This window comes from Theropithecus gelada, chromosome 7a (assembly GCF_003255815.1).
Source record: "Theropithecus gelada isolate Dixy chromosome 7a, Tgel_1.0, whole genome shotgun sequence".
In the NCBI taxonomy this organism is placed as follows: domain Eukaryota; kingdom Metazoa; phylum Chordata; class Mammalia; order Primates; family Cercopithecidae; genus Theropithecus; species Theropithecus gelada.
This window is the reverse complement of record NC_037674.1, coordinates 17045078-17062350: the sequence shown is the minus strand read 5'-3', so window position 1 is coordinate 17062350 and position 17273 is coordinate 17045078. Positions and strand designations below refer to the sequence as shown.

Genomic DNA, 17273 nt, shown 5'->3' with positions numbered 1-17273 from the left:
CTTGATGTCAGGAGTTCAAGACCAGCTTGGCCAACGTGACAAAACGCTCTCTCTACAAAAAATACAAAACTTAGCCAGGCGTCATGTTGTGCACCTGTAGTCCCAGCTACTTTGGAGGATGAGGCACAAAAATCACTTGAACCCGGGAGGCAGATGTTGCAATGAGCCGAGATAGCACCACTGCACGCTAGCCTTTGAGATAGAGACTCGGTCTCAAAATAATAATAATAATAAAGAAAAGAAAGGGGTAGACTACTCAAGAAGAAATAAATCTTCTAGCAACATCCTAAAAATACTCTTGTAAACTAAAAGCTTTAATGAAAACCACAATTTTGGTACATATATATACACCTTAACATTCAAAAACGTTCAATTCGGCTTTTCAACATCAAATTTTTTTTATCTAGATAAAACAGCTATAATAAAAAGCTAACAAAATACGTTGTAGAGGGGAAAATTCACACCAGAAGATATATACACACACAAAACCTATCATAGAAAACATTTTTTAGCTAAGTAATCTGACAAGTTCCATAAATTGTTACAATTTCAGACTCCCTATTTTAATGTCTTTTCACCAGTGACCTCTTTGGGAAATGTTTATCTACTAAAGCAGTGACCCTCATACAACTCACAAAATACACTAGTTTTACTAGTTTCCTAATTCAATGATTTATGTACTGTGCTCAACCCCAAAAATTAGTTACACAAAATCAAAATTCCAAGTCAATACCATGATTTAAAAACACAAATATTCAAATTCTCAACGTTTTCCAAATTGCTACAAACATCTACAACCCTTTCATACAATAAATACAGTAGTATGGCAGGCACCAAGATGTTAGTATATTCCTTAACATAATCCTTCACCACAAGAATATGATTAAGTTAAATTATATTTGTGAAACTCAAATTTCAAGAGAACAGGTTCACTCAGATTTCATTTACTAATAAACACTGGGTAAAGAAATTTTAAGTTTTTTAAAAACAGAATGCGGATATAAATATAAGAAAATGACAGCAAATGGTGGCAGACAGTAAAATAGCCAACTATTAATAGTTTCTTAATCGCTGTTAACCATCATTTGCTTATTTTTTACTAATTTAATAAATGACACTTGCTATTTATTAAGAACTACTCACTTCAGAACAGACAATATCCTGAGCATTTTATCATCACAACCTTATAGGGCAAATGTCAAAATATTATCTGAAACGCTTTTAGGTTTTAAGGCACAGAATTGCACCTGCCTAAGACAGTACTGCCCCCTTCTCTTCCCAGATACCATCTGTTACTGCTGGCCCCAGGAGTATTTTCTATTGCTAAGAATGGACCCTTAACTACAACTCAGGGCCAACGAGCTGACAGGTCCCTAGCAGTTGGATAAGCAGAATTTGAAGAACTTTTAAGGCAGAAACGGGCTGTAGTCAAACTTGAAGTATGCCAAGGTACCCAGGGCACTGAATTTCCTCAAGTCCTTAGCCTGTGTTTCTGTTAAGTGGACCCAAGCCACTTAACCCATACAAACGCTAGAAACAACCGTAGGCGGCAAGAAACACTAGCGCTGTTCCGATACGCAAGAAAGTAAAAGGCTCTCACTGCCTTCCCCAAGAGGAGCAGACGCCGTCGACTATTAATGACCCACAAACCGCCGCTTTTCAACTGCAAAGGACAGCTGGCCAAGAACCACGTGAAAAAATGCCGCAAGGAAAGCTCTTCCGGGGAAGAGGAGTCCCGACAGATCACGTGCCGCCGTCCGGAACCCGAGGATCTCTCTGCGGGACCCAGCCGCATTTTGTTACCTTGGAGACTACAGAACCAGCCACCAGACCCTCCGCGGCCAACCCCCTTCCCAGCAGCCGTCACGCCGCCCCCAGGCACTTTCCCTGCAGCCTAGCCGCGGCATCGTGCCCAAAAAGAACGAACAGAGCAAGCAGTTAACCAGGGACTCAGCCGCATAAGCCTGGCAAGCTCTACAACAACACGCGCGCGGGTGGGCTCGAGACTTCTCATGATCCACGTGTTTGCTCCGGCGAGGCAAACCTTGGGAAAGTTATCTTTCCTCTAAAAGAGTGCACTTTGGTTTCTCATGTTGGTCTGCCATCAGTAACCCCTCCTTTCAGACCTCATTTACCCGGTCCTGCTTCCACCCCGGCCAGAGGAAGAAGGCATTCCCAGGGTTCGAAAGGCAAAGCAAAAATCTACACAGCAAGACGCTACCACTTTGCACTCTCGACCCAGTCTGAAACGATACCTAGTTTCTCCATATTCTTCTGACACACAGATTCCTCAACTTTGGCTACTGGAGCTTTTGTGGGGGGGGGGGCGGGAGGGTGCTGTTAATATCCCAGATATCCCAGATACCTTGCACTGAGGGCAGAGACCTACTTGACCATTTAACAGAAACAGGAAACCCCATCAACAGAACTAGGTAAAGGCTGCCCCACAGAGGAAAAAAGAAAATAACACCTGGTCTTCCCACCTGTTTTCCCCTCCCTCATTTCTGCACTCACACACCACCGGTCCTTTGTTTACCAAGTCCCCACTCCTACAGCTCACTTCCTCGCCCTTCTTTATTAAACTTGCCGTCCTGCCTCAAACAATTTGGCCGGAAATTACTTGTTAGAAAAGACGTTTGCACAGGTGTCAAAACGCTGCGCCCAGTTCCTCAGAAAAGCGACGCCAACACCGTTTCCCTTGGAGTTCTAGAACCACGAGACCTGGAAGCTAAACTGCAAAGCGCGTAAGCATGGCTCTCGACCTAGAGCCCAGCGCCAGGCTGTAAGTCGTCACGCGGACCGTACCACGCGGAGCGGCACCCCACGCACGCGAGGGCAGGGCCGAGCCATGGGCGCTTCTCACCCCTCCCGCCTCGTGGCCGCTCTCTCTGGCGTCGATGCTCCCAGTTAGGTAGCTGAGCGACGCGGAAGTGAGGCCGGGGACGCGCGCGAGGTGACATGCGCAGCCTCGCTCAGAGACCACAGGCGCGCGCCAAAGGCGGCCCCGCGCAAGGCCCGGCCTGGCGAGGGCGTGCGAAGCTCTCTCAGCAGAACGTTTCTCACGCCGTTCAAATACACAAGAGCTTCAAACTCTCGAAAAACTCCAATCGGGCCAGCACTAAGCGATGCCCTCCACCCAGGCCCGTGAGTTACCGTGCGGGGCGTGGCCGGCCTCACCCGGAGTCCTTCATATCCCGCTGGGGGCGGGTTATTCTGTTCGGTTCGCACACCGTGTGTCCGCTCCAGCTGAAGAGCCTGCGCGCGCGCACCGGACGTCCACGTCACCGCGCACGCGCTCCTACCCGCTCGGAGCCCGCCGCGCAGGCGCAAAAGGAAACGCGAGCAGCACCTCCCTGGCCCCTCCCCCAACACCAGGAGTCCAAACGGCCCCAGAGCAGCAGCAAGACCCTTGGGACCCGCCCCCAGAGTGGAAGCCGCTGCTTTTCCGGGTCCCAGCAACCCAGAAAAGCCTACTGAAGCTTCTAGAATCAAGAAAAGCGAGGCAGGAGGGAGGCACCTAGATTCCTCAGGCTTGCACACGAAGCCTTCGTGGAAACTGGGAAACCAATGCCCAGCGGGCCTTTCTCAACTGTGCCTTTCACCCTTTCCCTAGGGCTCCTAGCCGGCCCCGCCCCGGCCGCGCCCAGCCCCACCCACACGGGGCTCCACAGACCCTCAGCCTCCACAAGCCCGTCAAATGAATCCGAGGTCTTCCTCCCCGGAGTACCGGGGCTTGGACAGCGCCAAAGCATTGGGAAACCTTGAAGCAAAGACCTTGAGAGACGGATGGTCGAATTTACAACATCCACAACCGAAGACGACTAGGAAAATGGGGAGGAGACCGAAAGATTCAGTGAGCAGTTGGAAAGCGAAGAGTTGCCACTAAATTGCCTGATACAAAGATGAAAGATATCTTGATAAAACAGGGAAACGAGAAACTTGCAGGAGTGTGTTATTTGAGCTTTAGTGCCTTGATCCTGTGCATTCAATTTTTGTTTCTTCAAGACATTTAAGCTACGAGGTGCAAAGAAAGTATTACTGAATATCTATTATGTGTCAGGCAGTTGCTGAAGTAAATCAATGGACAGTATTTCTCCCAATCTTCAAAAATTAGTTATCTTTCTCCTTCTGTGCTCCTTACCAGCTGTTCTTTCTTCTGTGCTCCTGACACACCAGTAAAAAGGAAGCATAGTTTCTTAAGAGGCAAAAAAGAAGTAGGGAGTAGGAGAGCAGATTTTGTGGTCAATGATCCAAAACTGCTTTCTTTCATAAGAATTAGCAAGCACTGAGAACCCACTACGTGACATGCTAGGTGACTTAATACAAAACACTATGAAGGAGAATGAGGAGACTATGAGGAAGGAGTCAACAGGAGGAGGCTTATCCAACACTACTGATCTGACCTACTTTTTACTTAGGAAGGATCCTATTTCTCTACACTTTGCTCTTCCTGAGGAGATATACAACAACATGGACAGAAACTGCTGGAATAGTCTGAACTAGAAAACGTGTAGACTACTTTAGAGACTTCTGAAGGCATTCTGAAACCCTAATTCAGGCACCGTCAGCAGGAGCATTCAAGATTCTAGGCAAAATTGAAAAGTAACGGTTTAACACCTTCCTCCTCTTCCCTGACCCCAAGAACCTCTTTCCTACAAGCTGCCCTGTCAGAATCTCCCACCTTACCAAGAATGTCTTCCTCTCAAGGATCTGAAATTTCCTCAAAAAAATTTCCATTTTCTGGGGAAGAAGTAAATTTATGTTGATTTAGCATTAAAACATATGATCCTAAGGTGTGAATGACTGGTTAACAACCATGCATCCCCAAAGAGACAGGTTAAACCAAATGATCTATCTAACTAGGGGATCTGTGAGGACAACTCGGGAAGAAGGGGAATGGAGACTCTCTTTTGGTACTCTTTCCCTACACCAGGCAAACATACTACTAAATACTAGATACTTAAAAAACAACAAAAAAATTTAAAACCCTGAATTTTGAAGATTCAGTACTAAATATCTCGGTGGGAGAGGAAAACTATCCATAATTTTCCAAAGTGGAGTCTGCCTAACCTAGAAAGGTCAGGAGATGTCAAGAATCTGAGGGTCCTATGAGAACTTTTAAGTGTTGTTTTTATATGATATTCTAAAAATCATCATACCACCACATGCATTTCAGAGATCCAGTTTGGATTTACCATCATGCAGGTACCAAGTAACCACCTGTTTTTCTTTTTTATTTTTTGTTTGCTTCAAGTAACCATTTAAATGGTTACATTCAACTTTTAATGCAGTATTCTCATACTGAAATTCTTGGTTGTATACTTTGGATAATGTAAGAAATTTCCTCCTTTAAAAGGCATCCATATATAACCCAAGGTTTAAGAATGCCAAGCTAACTGCTAAAGTGATGCTCCTAAGTTCCACCTTTTTCAGTTATCGTCGCTCAACTTACTGGTCCAACCTAACACAAAAGTCTTTGCCTTGATTTTCCTAGGCTGCACGTTCAAGGAGATTTTTCTGAATATTAAGGGGAAGCAAACGAAAAACTAAAGAGAATGCATGTAATTAAACAATCTGGCCTAGAATGTACACAGTTTTAATCCTAGATTGTTCTATAAACCCATAAGAACTATCCCATTTACATGCACACTTTTCCTATTCAGCAAATATCTGAGTGCCTACTATAGGCTAAGGATAGGGGAAAGGCTGGCACCTCATGCACTTTTCAGATGTCTACAGTGGAACGTCAAAGATTGGCACAACTTAAGTAACAGAATCCACCAAGACAAACTTCCTAATCCAATCTATTCAGCTCCAGTCCTTTCAGTTCTGATTTCTAAAACATCCTCTCTCAACTGACAAAAAGACCTCACTCTTCAGATGAAACCACTACCATGAACAAACTCCTGGACTATGGCCTTGTTTAAATATCAATATAATAAAGAACATTCATAAAATAAGGGCTACATACAGAACGAGTTGCAAAAGATGCTTGTTTTGTTTTTACAAAAAGTCCTTCGGCCAGGTGCGGTGGCTCACACCTGTAATCCCAGCACTTTGGGAGGCCAAGACAGGCAGATTGCCTAAGGTCAGGAGTTGGAGACCAGTCTGGTCAACATGGTGAAACTCTGTCTCTACTAAAAATACAAAAAAATTAGCCAGGCATGGTGGCATGCGCCCATAATCCCAGCCACACAGGAGGCTAAGGCAGGGGAATTGCTTGAACCAGCGAGGTGGAGGTTGCAGTGAGCCGAGATCGCGCCAGTGCACTCCAGCCTGAACAACAGAGCAAGACTCCATCTCCAAAAAAAAAAAAAAAAAAAAAAGCCCTTCACTAGCCAACCTGAAAACTTAGGTCTTAGGCAGAGGGTAAAAAGAGAATCATAGACAACTCCATCCTTGCCCACCATTTAGTACTACAACTGAAATCAAATCATGCTGAGGGGCAAAGTATGATTGTCTCCAATATCTGTAATGAAGGAATTAAGGAATTAAAAATTAAGGATTTAAGGAATTAAAAATGGCAAGATTTCTGCCTTTAAGGAGCTAATAATCTACCCAAAGAAGAACTTTTAAGACTTTCTGGGCTGGGCGCAGTGGCTCATGCCTGTAATCCCAGCACTTTGGGAAGCAGAGGCAGGTGGATCACATGAACCCAGGAGTTCAAAACCAGCCTGGACAACATAGTGAGAACCCATCTCTGCAAAATATTAAAAAATTAGCCAAGTTTGGTGGTGCCTGCAGTCCCAGCTACTCAGGAGGCTGAAGTGAGAGAACTGCTTGACCCCAGGAGGTCGAGGCTACAGTGAGCTGTGATTGTGCCACTGCACTCCAGTCTGGGCAACGAAGTGAGACCTACCCCCCAACCCCATCTCTTAAAGAAAAGAGTTTCTTAATCAGCATAGTAATATGATTAAAACCATGTTTTAGAAAATGCTAAGAGAAGGGAGGATGAAAAGAAGGACAGAAATGTTGTAGAATACAATCAACATTCATTAAGAAACACCCAGTGGCTCATGCCTATAATCCCAGAACTTTGGGAGGCTGAGGCAGGATGGACTGTTTGAGCTCAGGAGTTCGAGAGCAGCCTGGGCAACATGGCAAGTCCCTGTCTCTACCAAAAATACAAAAAAAAAATTAAAAATTTTAAAAAATAGCTGTGCCTGGTGGTGTACACCTATGGTCCCAGCTACTCAGGAGGGTGAGGTGGGAGGACTGCTTAAACCCAGGGGGTAGAAGTTGCGATGAGTCAAGATTTATGCCACTGTACTCCAGCCTGGGTGACAGAGTGACAGAGAGAAAGAGTGACAGAGTGAGAGAGAGGAAAGAGGGGAGAGGGAGAAAAACACCATTCCTTCTTGCTGCCCCACATCTCAAGCCCACATAACCACGTTCCTTACCCTTGCCTAAGAAGACAGCCCCAGATAACGCTATTCACCCTTCATACTTAAGTTTAAATGTATTTTCTTCAAGACACTTGCCCTAACTCCCATGATCAGGTAAGGTCTCCCAGTTACATGCTCTCATAGTACCCTGGTATTTCTTTATAGCATTTACCACAACTGTGTTATTTTTAAAACCATGTATTAATGTGTCTTCCCCATTAGACCATTAGCTCCACTCTATTCTAGTGCTTATCACAATGCCTGGAATAGGGTGGACACATATTTGTTGAATAAATAAATAGAAAACCATAGATCCTCATTTTTTAGGCAAGTCTAAATATCAAATATTCAGTGTCCAACAATATGGGGTGTCCAACAATATGGGGCTTGGAAAACAGGGTCATAATACATACTGAAGTTATATTAAGCAGTTACATCCCTGGCTTTGGCCAACATTTCCCAAAGGGGTAGAGTTGTGATTTTAAAAAACTAGCACCCAGTGACTGTAAACTAGTTCAACCATTGTGGAAGACAGTGTGGCGATTCCTCAAGGATCTAGAACTAGAAATACCATTTGATCCAGCAATCCCATTACTGGGTATATACCCAAAGGATTATAAATCATGCTGCTATAAAGACGCATGCACATGTATGTTTATTGCAGCACTATTCACAATAGCAAAGACTTGGAACCAACCTAAATGCCCATCAATGATAGACTGGATTAAGAAAATGTGGCACATATACACAACAGAATACTGTGCAGCCATAAAAAAGGATGAGTTCACATCCTTTGTAGGGACATAGATGAAACTGGAAATCATCATTCTCAGCAAATTATCACAAGGACAGAAACAAAACACCCCATGTTCTCACTCACAGGTGGGAATTGAACAATGAGAATGCTTGGACACAGGGTGGGGAACATCACACACTGGGGCCTGTTGTGGGGTGGCAGGCGGAGAGGGATAGCATTAGGAGATACGCCTAATGTAAATGACCAGTTAATGGGTGCAGCACACCAACATGGCACATGTATACATATGTAACAAACCTGCACGTTGTGCACATGTACCCTAGAACTAAAGTATTATAAAAAAAAAAAAAAAAAAAAACTAGCACCCAGTGACTCTTATCCCAAATTATTTCTCTTTAGGGGAATGGATAAATGTTGACAGGGCAGATACTTGAGGAGATACAAATATTTTTCTAGGAAAGTCTTATTGACTGCCCATTGACTGGATACAGTCTGCCCTCTATCTGTGGGTCCCAAATCCACAGATTAAACCAATCGTGGATCAAAAATATGTGGAAAAAATTTTTAAAATGACAATAAAATAATAAAAATAAAATAGTATAACTATTTACAAAGCATTTAAATTATACTAGGTATTATAAGTAATCTAAAGATTATTTAAAGTATACGGGAGAGGCCAGACACGGTGGCTCACGCCTATAATCCCAACTCTTCCAGAGGCCGAGGTGGGCAGATCACTTAAGGTCAGGAGTTCGAGATCAGCCTTGCCAACATAGCAAGTTTCTACTAAAAATACAAAAATTAGCCAGGCATGTAATCCCAGCTACTCGGGAGGCTGAGGCACAAGAATTGCTTGAACTCAGGAGGCGGAGGTTGCAGTGAGCTGACATCCTGCCACTGCACTCCAGCCTGGGTGAAAGAGCAAGACTCTGTCTCAAAAAAAAAAAAAAGTAAATTAAAAAAAATAAAGTATATGGGAGGACATACATGGGTTACATGCAAATACTATGCCATTTTATAGAAGAGACTTGAGCATCTGAGGATTTGGGTATCCTGCGGGGGCGGGGATCTTGGAACCAATCCCCCACAGATACTGAGGGACAACTGTGTTACCTAGAAAATCAACAAAAACAAAGAGATCCTTAGAATAAAATGGAAAAAATGTTATGATACCATCTGGTAACAGAAGCAACAAGCTGTAATAGAGACCACCATCTGTTATATATTCATCTATAAGAAAAAATAGCAAATATATTAAAGAAAGGACACTTTAGTAACAGTGAATTTGTTTTACTAAATTCTAAAGGGAAAATGTCAGTCAGGCACAGTGGCTCACGCCTGTAATCCCAGTATTTTGGGAGGAGGAGGTGGAAGGATCGCTTGAGTCCAAGAGTTTGAGACCAGCCTAGATAACACAATGGCACTCCATCTTTATTTAAAAGATGGCACAGTGGCTCATGCCTGTAATCTCATCACTTTGGAATTAGGCAAAAATCAAGAAGAAGCCTATGAGAGAAGAATATACTGGAAAATTGTTTGCAAATGCATACGAAAGAAGCCATCCTTACTTTACATGAAAGGCAATACTGCCTCAGGGAAAACAGCTATGGTGGTCAACACAGGAATTCCCCAGCTATTAGACATCAGAGACCAGAAAGATATCCCAAAAAAGTATTTAGAGGACCATCATAAGGTGAACAAAATTTATCTTACCAAACATCCATCCTCTGTTATTGCTATGATTTATATTAAAAAAAAAAAAACAAAAAAAAAAAGTTTTTTTTGTTTTTTTTTTTGTTTGTTTTTTTTTGAGATGGAGTCTAGCTCTGTCGCCCAGGCTAGAGTGCAGTGGTGCGATCTTGGCTCACTGCAAGCTCTGCCTCCCAGGTTCACGCCATTCTCCTGCCTCAGCCTCCTGAGTAGCTGGGACTACAGGTGCCCGCCACCACACCCAGCTAATTTTTTGTATTTTTAATAGAGACGGGGTTTCACCGTGTTTGCCAGGATGGTCTCGATCTCCTGACCTTGTGATCCACCCGCCTCAGCCTCCCAAAGTGCTGGGATTACAGGCGTGAGCCACCGCACCCGGCCAAAAAAAGATCATTTTAAGATTAAAAACCACTGGAAAGAACATCTCATTATAATAGTCTTATTTTTAATACACTTAGATAGATGAAAAATTCACTATATTGTCCTTATTCTGTGATATACCACTGAAAACTTATTTGCAGACAGGTATTTAGAAATGCCTGATCAGCCATACATCAGCCTCCCTAGACAGCTAAGATTTGATATTCATAGAAGAAAATATATACAACAGGACTGTGATGGGGTATAAGTCACTTTGCCAAGAAGTCAAGAGTCAGCTTCTCCTCATCAGTAACAATACCGAAGAAGATATTAGCCAAGAGACATCTCAGTCAAGACCAAAGGACAGCCACAAGATTAAGAAGCTACTTTGGGAATCAGGGTGGGAGAGACACTGAAAACAGGAAAGCCTTTATGGTGGGGCAAGATCCTGGAACTTTGGTAATGGTACAGAACAGTGTAGTGAAACCAAGGTCAAATAGACCCACCCAATCACCACATAACTAGGAAAAACTGTGGAACACATGGTGGCAAAGGAAGAGGCAGGTTAAGTTACACTTAGTTTAAACCTAGGCTCCAGGCATATCACATATATGAGGAAAAAAGGTGGGGGAAACTTGTTTTATTTGAAAAGTAAACCAAATGGGATTTTTTTTTTTTTTTTTTAAGGGACGGGGGTCTCACTCTATCTCTCAGGCTGGATGGAGTGCAGTGGTATGATCACGGCTCACTGAAGCTTCAATCTCGTGGGCTCAAGTGATGCTCCTTCCTCAGCCTCCTGAGTAGCTGGGATTACAGGCCATGCCACCACAACTGGCTAATTTTCTTTCTTTTTTTTTTAATGTAGAGATAGGGTCTTGCTAGGTCGAATTTTAAATATTACTTCAAAATAAATAAATATTCAAAATGTTTTATAATCTTGACCTTTACTAAAATTGTTAGCTGTGATCTAAACACTGGAGGGCAGGGGAACACCTGTTTTTTGTGTGTGTGTGTTTTTTTTTTTTGAGATGGAATCTCGCTCTGTTACCCAGGCTGGAGTGCAATGGCATGATCTCTGCTCACTGCAACCTCCACCTCCCGGGTTCAAGCAATTCTCCTGCCTCAGGGAGTAGCTGGGATTACAGGCGCCCGCCACCTCACCCTGCTAATTTTTTTATATATTTAGTAGGGACAGGGTTTCACCATCTTGGCCAGACTGGTCTGGAACTCCTGACCTCAGGTGATCCACCTGCCTCGGCCTCTCAAAGTGCTGGGATTATAGGCGTGAGCCACCGCACCCAGCTACACCTGTTTTAAAAAGAGGAAAAAAGCTGTATGGAAATAGAGAACATAAAGATTATTCAAATAACTTGAATGCAGTGCAAATTGTATGTATATAGATTATAAATTGTAGCGATTATATACAGGCACTATTTTTCATCTCATGATTAGTTCCACTTTACATTCTTGGGGTTATCTATCCTTATTAGCGTAAGTAAATAAGGCTACAATGAGTTAAACGAATATTTATTATGCATCAACTATGTGCTAAGCCCTAAAACTGGGGAAAATGAATAAACAAAAACAAGTCCCCTCAAAAAGCTCAAGCTCTGATTGAAAAGACAGAATAATCATATTGAAAAACTGTAGTTGGTAGTGTGGAAAAACCTCTGAGAACACTATAGAAACATAAAAAATCTACAAAGGGTATAAAGTCTCAGCACTTGGGGAGGCCAACACAGGAGAATCACTTGAGGCCAGAAGCTAGAGACCAGCCTGGCAACACAGTAAGACCCTGTCTCTCAAAAAAAAAAAACATTTAATTAGCTGAGTGTGGTGGTGCATGCCTGTAGTCCTAGCTACTCAGAGACTGAGGTGGGAGGATCATTTGAGCCCAGGAGTTTGAGGCTTCAGTGAACTATGACTGCACCACTAAACTCTAGCCTAGGCATCAGAGCGAAAGGAAAGGAGAGGGGAGAAGGGAGACGGAAGAGGGGAGAAGGGAGAGGAGAAAGAGGAGAGGGAAGCGGAGGGCAGAGGGGAGGGGAGAAAGAGGAGAGGAGAGGAAAGAAGAGGGGAAAGAGGGAGCTGTGTGCAGCCTAGGGATTTGGTGCCCTTCATCCCAGCCACTCTGGTTGTGGCTGAAAGGGGCCAACGTAGAGCTTGGGCCGTGGCTTCAGAGGGTGGAAGCTCCAAGCCTTGGCAGCTTCCATGTGGTGTTGAGCCTGTGGGTGCACAAAAGTCAAGAATTGAAGTTTGGGACCCTCCGCCTGGATTTCAGATTTATGGAAACGCCTGGAAGCCCAGGCAGAAGTTTGCTGCAGGGACGGGACTCTCATGGTGAGCCTCTGCTAGGGCAGTGCAGAAGGGAAATGTGGAGTCGGAGCCCCCACACAGAGTTCCTACTGGGGCACTGCCTAGTGGAGCTGTGAGAAGAGGGCCACCATCCTCCAGACCTCAGAATGGTAGATCCACTGACAGCTCACACAATGTGCCTGGAAAAGGCATAGACACTGAACACCAGCCGGTGAAAGCAGCCAGGAAGGAGGCTGTACCCTGTAAAGCCACAGGGGCAGAGCTGCCCAAGGCCATGGGAACCCACCTCTTGCATCAGCATGACCTGGATGTGAGACTTGGAGTCAAAAGAGATCATTTTGGAGTTTTAAGATTTGACTGCCCTGCTGGATTTCTGACTTCCATGGGCCCTGTAACGCCTTTGCTTTGACCAATTTCTCCCATTTGGAATGACTGTATTTTCCCAATAACCTGTACCCCCATTGTATCTAGGAAGTAACTAGCTTGCTTTTGATTTTACAGGCTCATAGGCAGAAGGGACTTGCCTTGTCTCAGATGAAACTTTGGACTGTGGACTTTTTGGTTAATGCTGAAATGAGTTAAGACTTTGGGGGACTGTTGGGAAGGCATGATTGGTTTTGAAATGTGAGGACATCAGATTTTGAGGGGCCAGAGGTGGAATGATATAGTTTGACTCTGTCCCCACCCAAATCTCATCTTGAGTTGTACTGCCATAATTCCAACATGTAGTGGGAGGAAGCCAGTGGGAGAGAATTGAATCACGGGGGCAGTTCCCCCATACTGTTCTCATGGTAGTGAGTAAGTCTTATGAGATCTGATGGGTTTATCAGGGGCTTCCGCTTTTGTATCTTCCTCATTTTTCTCTTGTCGCTGCCATGTAAGAAGTGCCTTTCACCTCCTGCCATGATTTTGAGGCCTCCCCAGCCATGTGGAACTGTAAGTTCAATTAAACCTCTTTTTCTTTCCAAAAAAAAAAGAAGAGGGGAAAGAGGAGGCCAGGCGTGGTGGCTCACGCCTGTAATCCCAGCACTTTGGGAGGCTGAGGCAGGTGGATCACAAGGTCAGGAGATTGAGACTATCCTGGCTAACACGTGAAACCCCGTCTCTACTAAAAATACCAAAAAAAAAACCCAAAAAATTAGCCGGGCGTGGTGGTGGGAGCCTGTAGCCCCAGCTACTCGGGAGGCTGAGGCAGGAGAATGGCATGAACCCGGGAGGCGGAGCTTGCAGTGATCCAACATGGTGCCACTGCACTCCAGCCTGGGTGACAGAGCGAGACTCCATCTGGGAAAAAAAAAAAAAAAAGGGTGGGGGAGAAGAGGAGAGGAGGGGGGAGGGAGAGGAGGAAGTGGGGAAGGGAAAGGGAAGGGAGAGAGAGGGAGAGGGGAGAGGAGAGGGAGGGGAGAGGAGAGGGAAGGAAGAGGAGAGGGAGGGGAGAGGAGAGGAGAAGGGAAGGGGGAAGGGGCAGGGGAGAGGGAAGGGGGAGGGGAGGGGGAAGGGGGAGAAAGGAGGGTAGGGGGAAGGGGGAGGAGGGAGGGTAGGGGTAAGGGGGTAAGGGGGAGGAGGGAAGGGAGGGGAGGGGGAGGGGAGGGGAGGGGAAGGGGAGGGAGAAGGGGGAGGGGAGGGGGAAGGGGGAGAAGGGAGGGTAGGGGAAAGGGCAGGGGAGGGGGAAGGGGGAGGAAGGGGAAGAAAGAAAAGAAAGGGGACTTTACAAAGAAGAAGAGACTTTTCAGCTGACTCTTGAAGGAGAAATAAAATTAATGAGAGAGAAAGTGGAGGAAGACATTGCAATCAGTGGCTATGTAGTAAACAAACAATGAATTACAATAAATTATCCAGAACTTGGAGATAGGGCTGCCTTTATAAGAGTAAAACACTAAAGATCAAAACACGAGACAAAATTAAAACCAAGTAAGATCAGTAAACTTACCTCCTAAGTACTATGGTCTGAATCTGTACCCAGAAAGTTCCTGCATTGGAAACTTAATTTCCAACACAACAGTTGGGAGGTGGGGCCTAGTAAGGAGTGACTGGGTCATGAGGTCCGGGCCCTCATGAAGTGATTAATGTTGCTGTCACAGGAATGGGTTAGTTATCTCAAGAGTGGGTTGTTATAAAGTGAGTCCTGCCCCTGGTGTCCCCTCTATCTCACATGCTCCCTTCTGCCTTCCACCATTCAATGACCCTTATCAGATCCCAGTGCCATACTCTTCGACTTCCCAGCCTCCAGAACTTTGAGCCAAATAAACTTCTATTGTTTATAAACCACCCACTCTGTGGTATCCTATTATAGCAGAAGAAAATGAACTAAGACCAGATGAAAATAACCTAGGTTACTTGGAAATGGGCTTGGACATTTGGAAAATATGTATCCAATCTACAAGTCCATGATGTTAATGATATATATTCACTCTTTTGAACATTTAGATCCCTACTCTGCACTATCAAATATTTATAAGAGGTACACAAAAGGAAAACTATAGGGCCAGGCACAGTGGCTCATGCCTGTAATCTCAGCACTTTCGGAGGCTATGAGAAGCAGATCACTTGAGGTCAGGAGTTTGAGACTAGCCTGGCCAACATGGTGAAACCCTATCTCTACTAAAAATACAAAAGTTGGCCAGGCATGGTGGCGCACGCCTGTAATTCCATTTACTCCATTTACTCGGGAGGCTGAGACACATGATGTTGCTTGAACCAGGGAGGTAGATGTTGCAGTGAGCTAAGATTGCACCACTGCACTCCAGTCTGGGTGATGGAGTGAGACTCTGTCTCAAAAAAAAAAAAAAAAAAAAAAAAATTAAAATTAAGAAAAACTATAGAAGCACAGTGATAGGAGGAACTGTAACTGAGGTATCAAGTAAGGCTTAGTGTTAAAGAATGTCTAGAAGTTGACAAAGCAGACAAGGGAAGGAAAGGCATTCCAAGGAGAAGGAACCGCTTATGCAAAGGCACATGACAAAAAAGAACAGAGTATTCATTAATTCCTCAAGTCAAACATTTATTGAGCACTTACCATGTACATATCCTGGAACACAAAGACATGATTCCTACCCTCAAAAGCTTACAATCCATTATCAGACAACTATTATCAGATAACCAATACTCGATGACAGCAAAGAATAAAGAAAGCTACTGGCTCTGTGCCTGGGGTGTAATGGAAGCACAAACAAAAAGCAGCTAAATTATACTGCGGGATCATAGAATAATTCTCATAGGAAGTGAAGAATTACTTTGGTTACTGGTTAATGTGGTGTGGAAGGCTGGGTGTGGTGGCTCACGCCTGTACTCCCAGCACTTTGGGAGGCCGAGGTGGGCAGATCACCTGAGGTCAGGAGTTCAAGACCAGCCTGGCCAACATGGCGAAACCCTGTCTCTACTAAAAATACAAAAATTAGCCAGGTGTGGTGGCGGGTGCTTGTAATCCCAGCTACTTAAGAGGCTGAGGCAGGAGAATCACTTGAACCTGGGAGGCAGAGGTTGCAGTGAGCTGAAATCGCACTATTGCACTCCAGCCTGGGCGACACAGCAAGACTCCAGCTCAATAAACAAACAAAATGGTGTGGAAGATGACAAGACTAGAACCCAGTAAGATTTTTCTCCATATCCATCTACATATCCTCCTCTCCCTTCCTTCTACATCAAGTCAATCATCAAATCTGCCTGTTGATTCTACATCACTGACCTTCCTGACCATGATACGCTGTCAAAACACCATGTATCTGTTCTTCCTAGAACTTATACAGGTCTATTTTTTATATTTATTTGTATAATTGTCTTCTCTCTCCTGTTCATCCCATCCCTACAAACTATAGACTTTATGTCCTTGTTTTTTTTCTTTCTTTCTTTCTTTTTGAGACAGAGTCTCACTCTGTCCCCCAGGCTGGAGTGCAGTGGCGTGATCTCGGCTCACTTGCAACCTCTGCCACGCAGGTTCAAGCAATTCTCTGCCTCAGCCTCCCAAGTAGCTGGGATTATAGGTTCCTGCCACCATGACCAGCTAATTTTTGTATTTTTAGTAGAGACAAGGTTTCACCATCTTGGCCAGGCTGGTCTTGAACTCCTGACCTCATGATCCACCCGCCTCGGATTCCCAAAGTGCTAGGATTACCGGCGTGAGCCACTGCACACAGCCTGTATGTCCTTTTTAACCTCTACATTGTACCCTCAGATTCTATCAATGGTACCTGGCACACAGAAGCACTCAATTTAAAACATTTTGAACCCACACACTTCATTCCACCTCCATGCATCACCCTAGTCCAAACCACCAGCAGCTCTTACTCAGACTACTACAACAGACTTTTCTTTTCTCTCTCTAGGCCCTCATTATGGCTCTCCTCTAATCCATTCTCCACACAGTATCAAGGGACCCTTTCAAAACATAAATCAGTTCCTGCCATTTCTGCCATTTTTAACCTTCCATTAGCTTCCCATTTCATTTAGAATAAAATCTAACCTCCTTGATATGGCCTACAGATCTCTGCGTTCACATAATTCTCCCCATTACACATCATACTCCAGGCACAATGACCTTCTGTTTCTGAAATACTCCAAACACTTTCTCAGAAAAGGACTCTTACACTGCCTTTTCTATTTGCCTGAAACGCTTTGCTTCCAGTCCCCACAAACCTTCACCTGGGAAACACCCATACATCCTACCAGTTTGTCTAAATATCACTCCCTTAGCAATCCTATCCCTACTCCCTAATTTAAATTCTCTCTCAAAGTACCCTGCTCTATTC

General features: G+C 44.5%; 1 protein-coding gene across 3 annotated transcripts in view; it reads right to left on the bottom strand.

Annotated features, from left to right (window-relative positions):
* Window positions 1–3267, bottom strand: part of MGA (MGA, MAX dimerization protein) — a 106776-nt gene extending 103509 nt beyond the window's left edge. For all 3 annotated transcript variants that reach the window (XM_025390742.1, XM_025390744.1, XM_025390743.1), the window contains exon 1: window positions 3154–3267. The gene's annotated coding sequence lies outside the window, so the exon portion shown is untranslated. The remainder of the gene's footprint in view (window positions 1–3153) is intronic.
* Between the last annotated feature and the right edge of the window lie 14006 nt (window positions 3268–17273).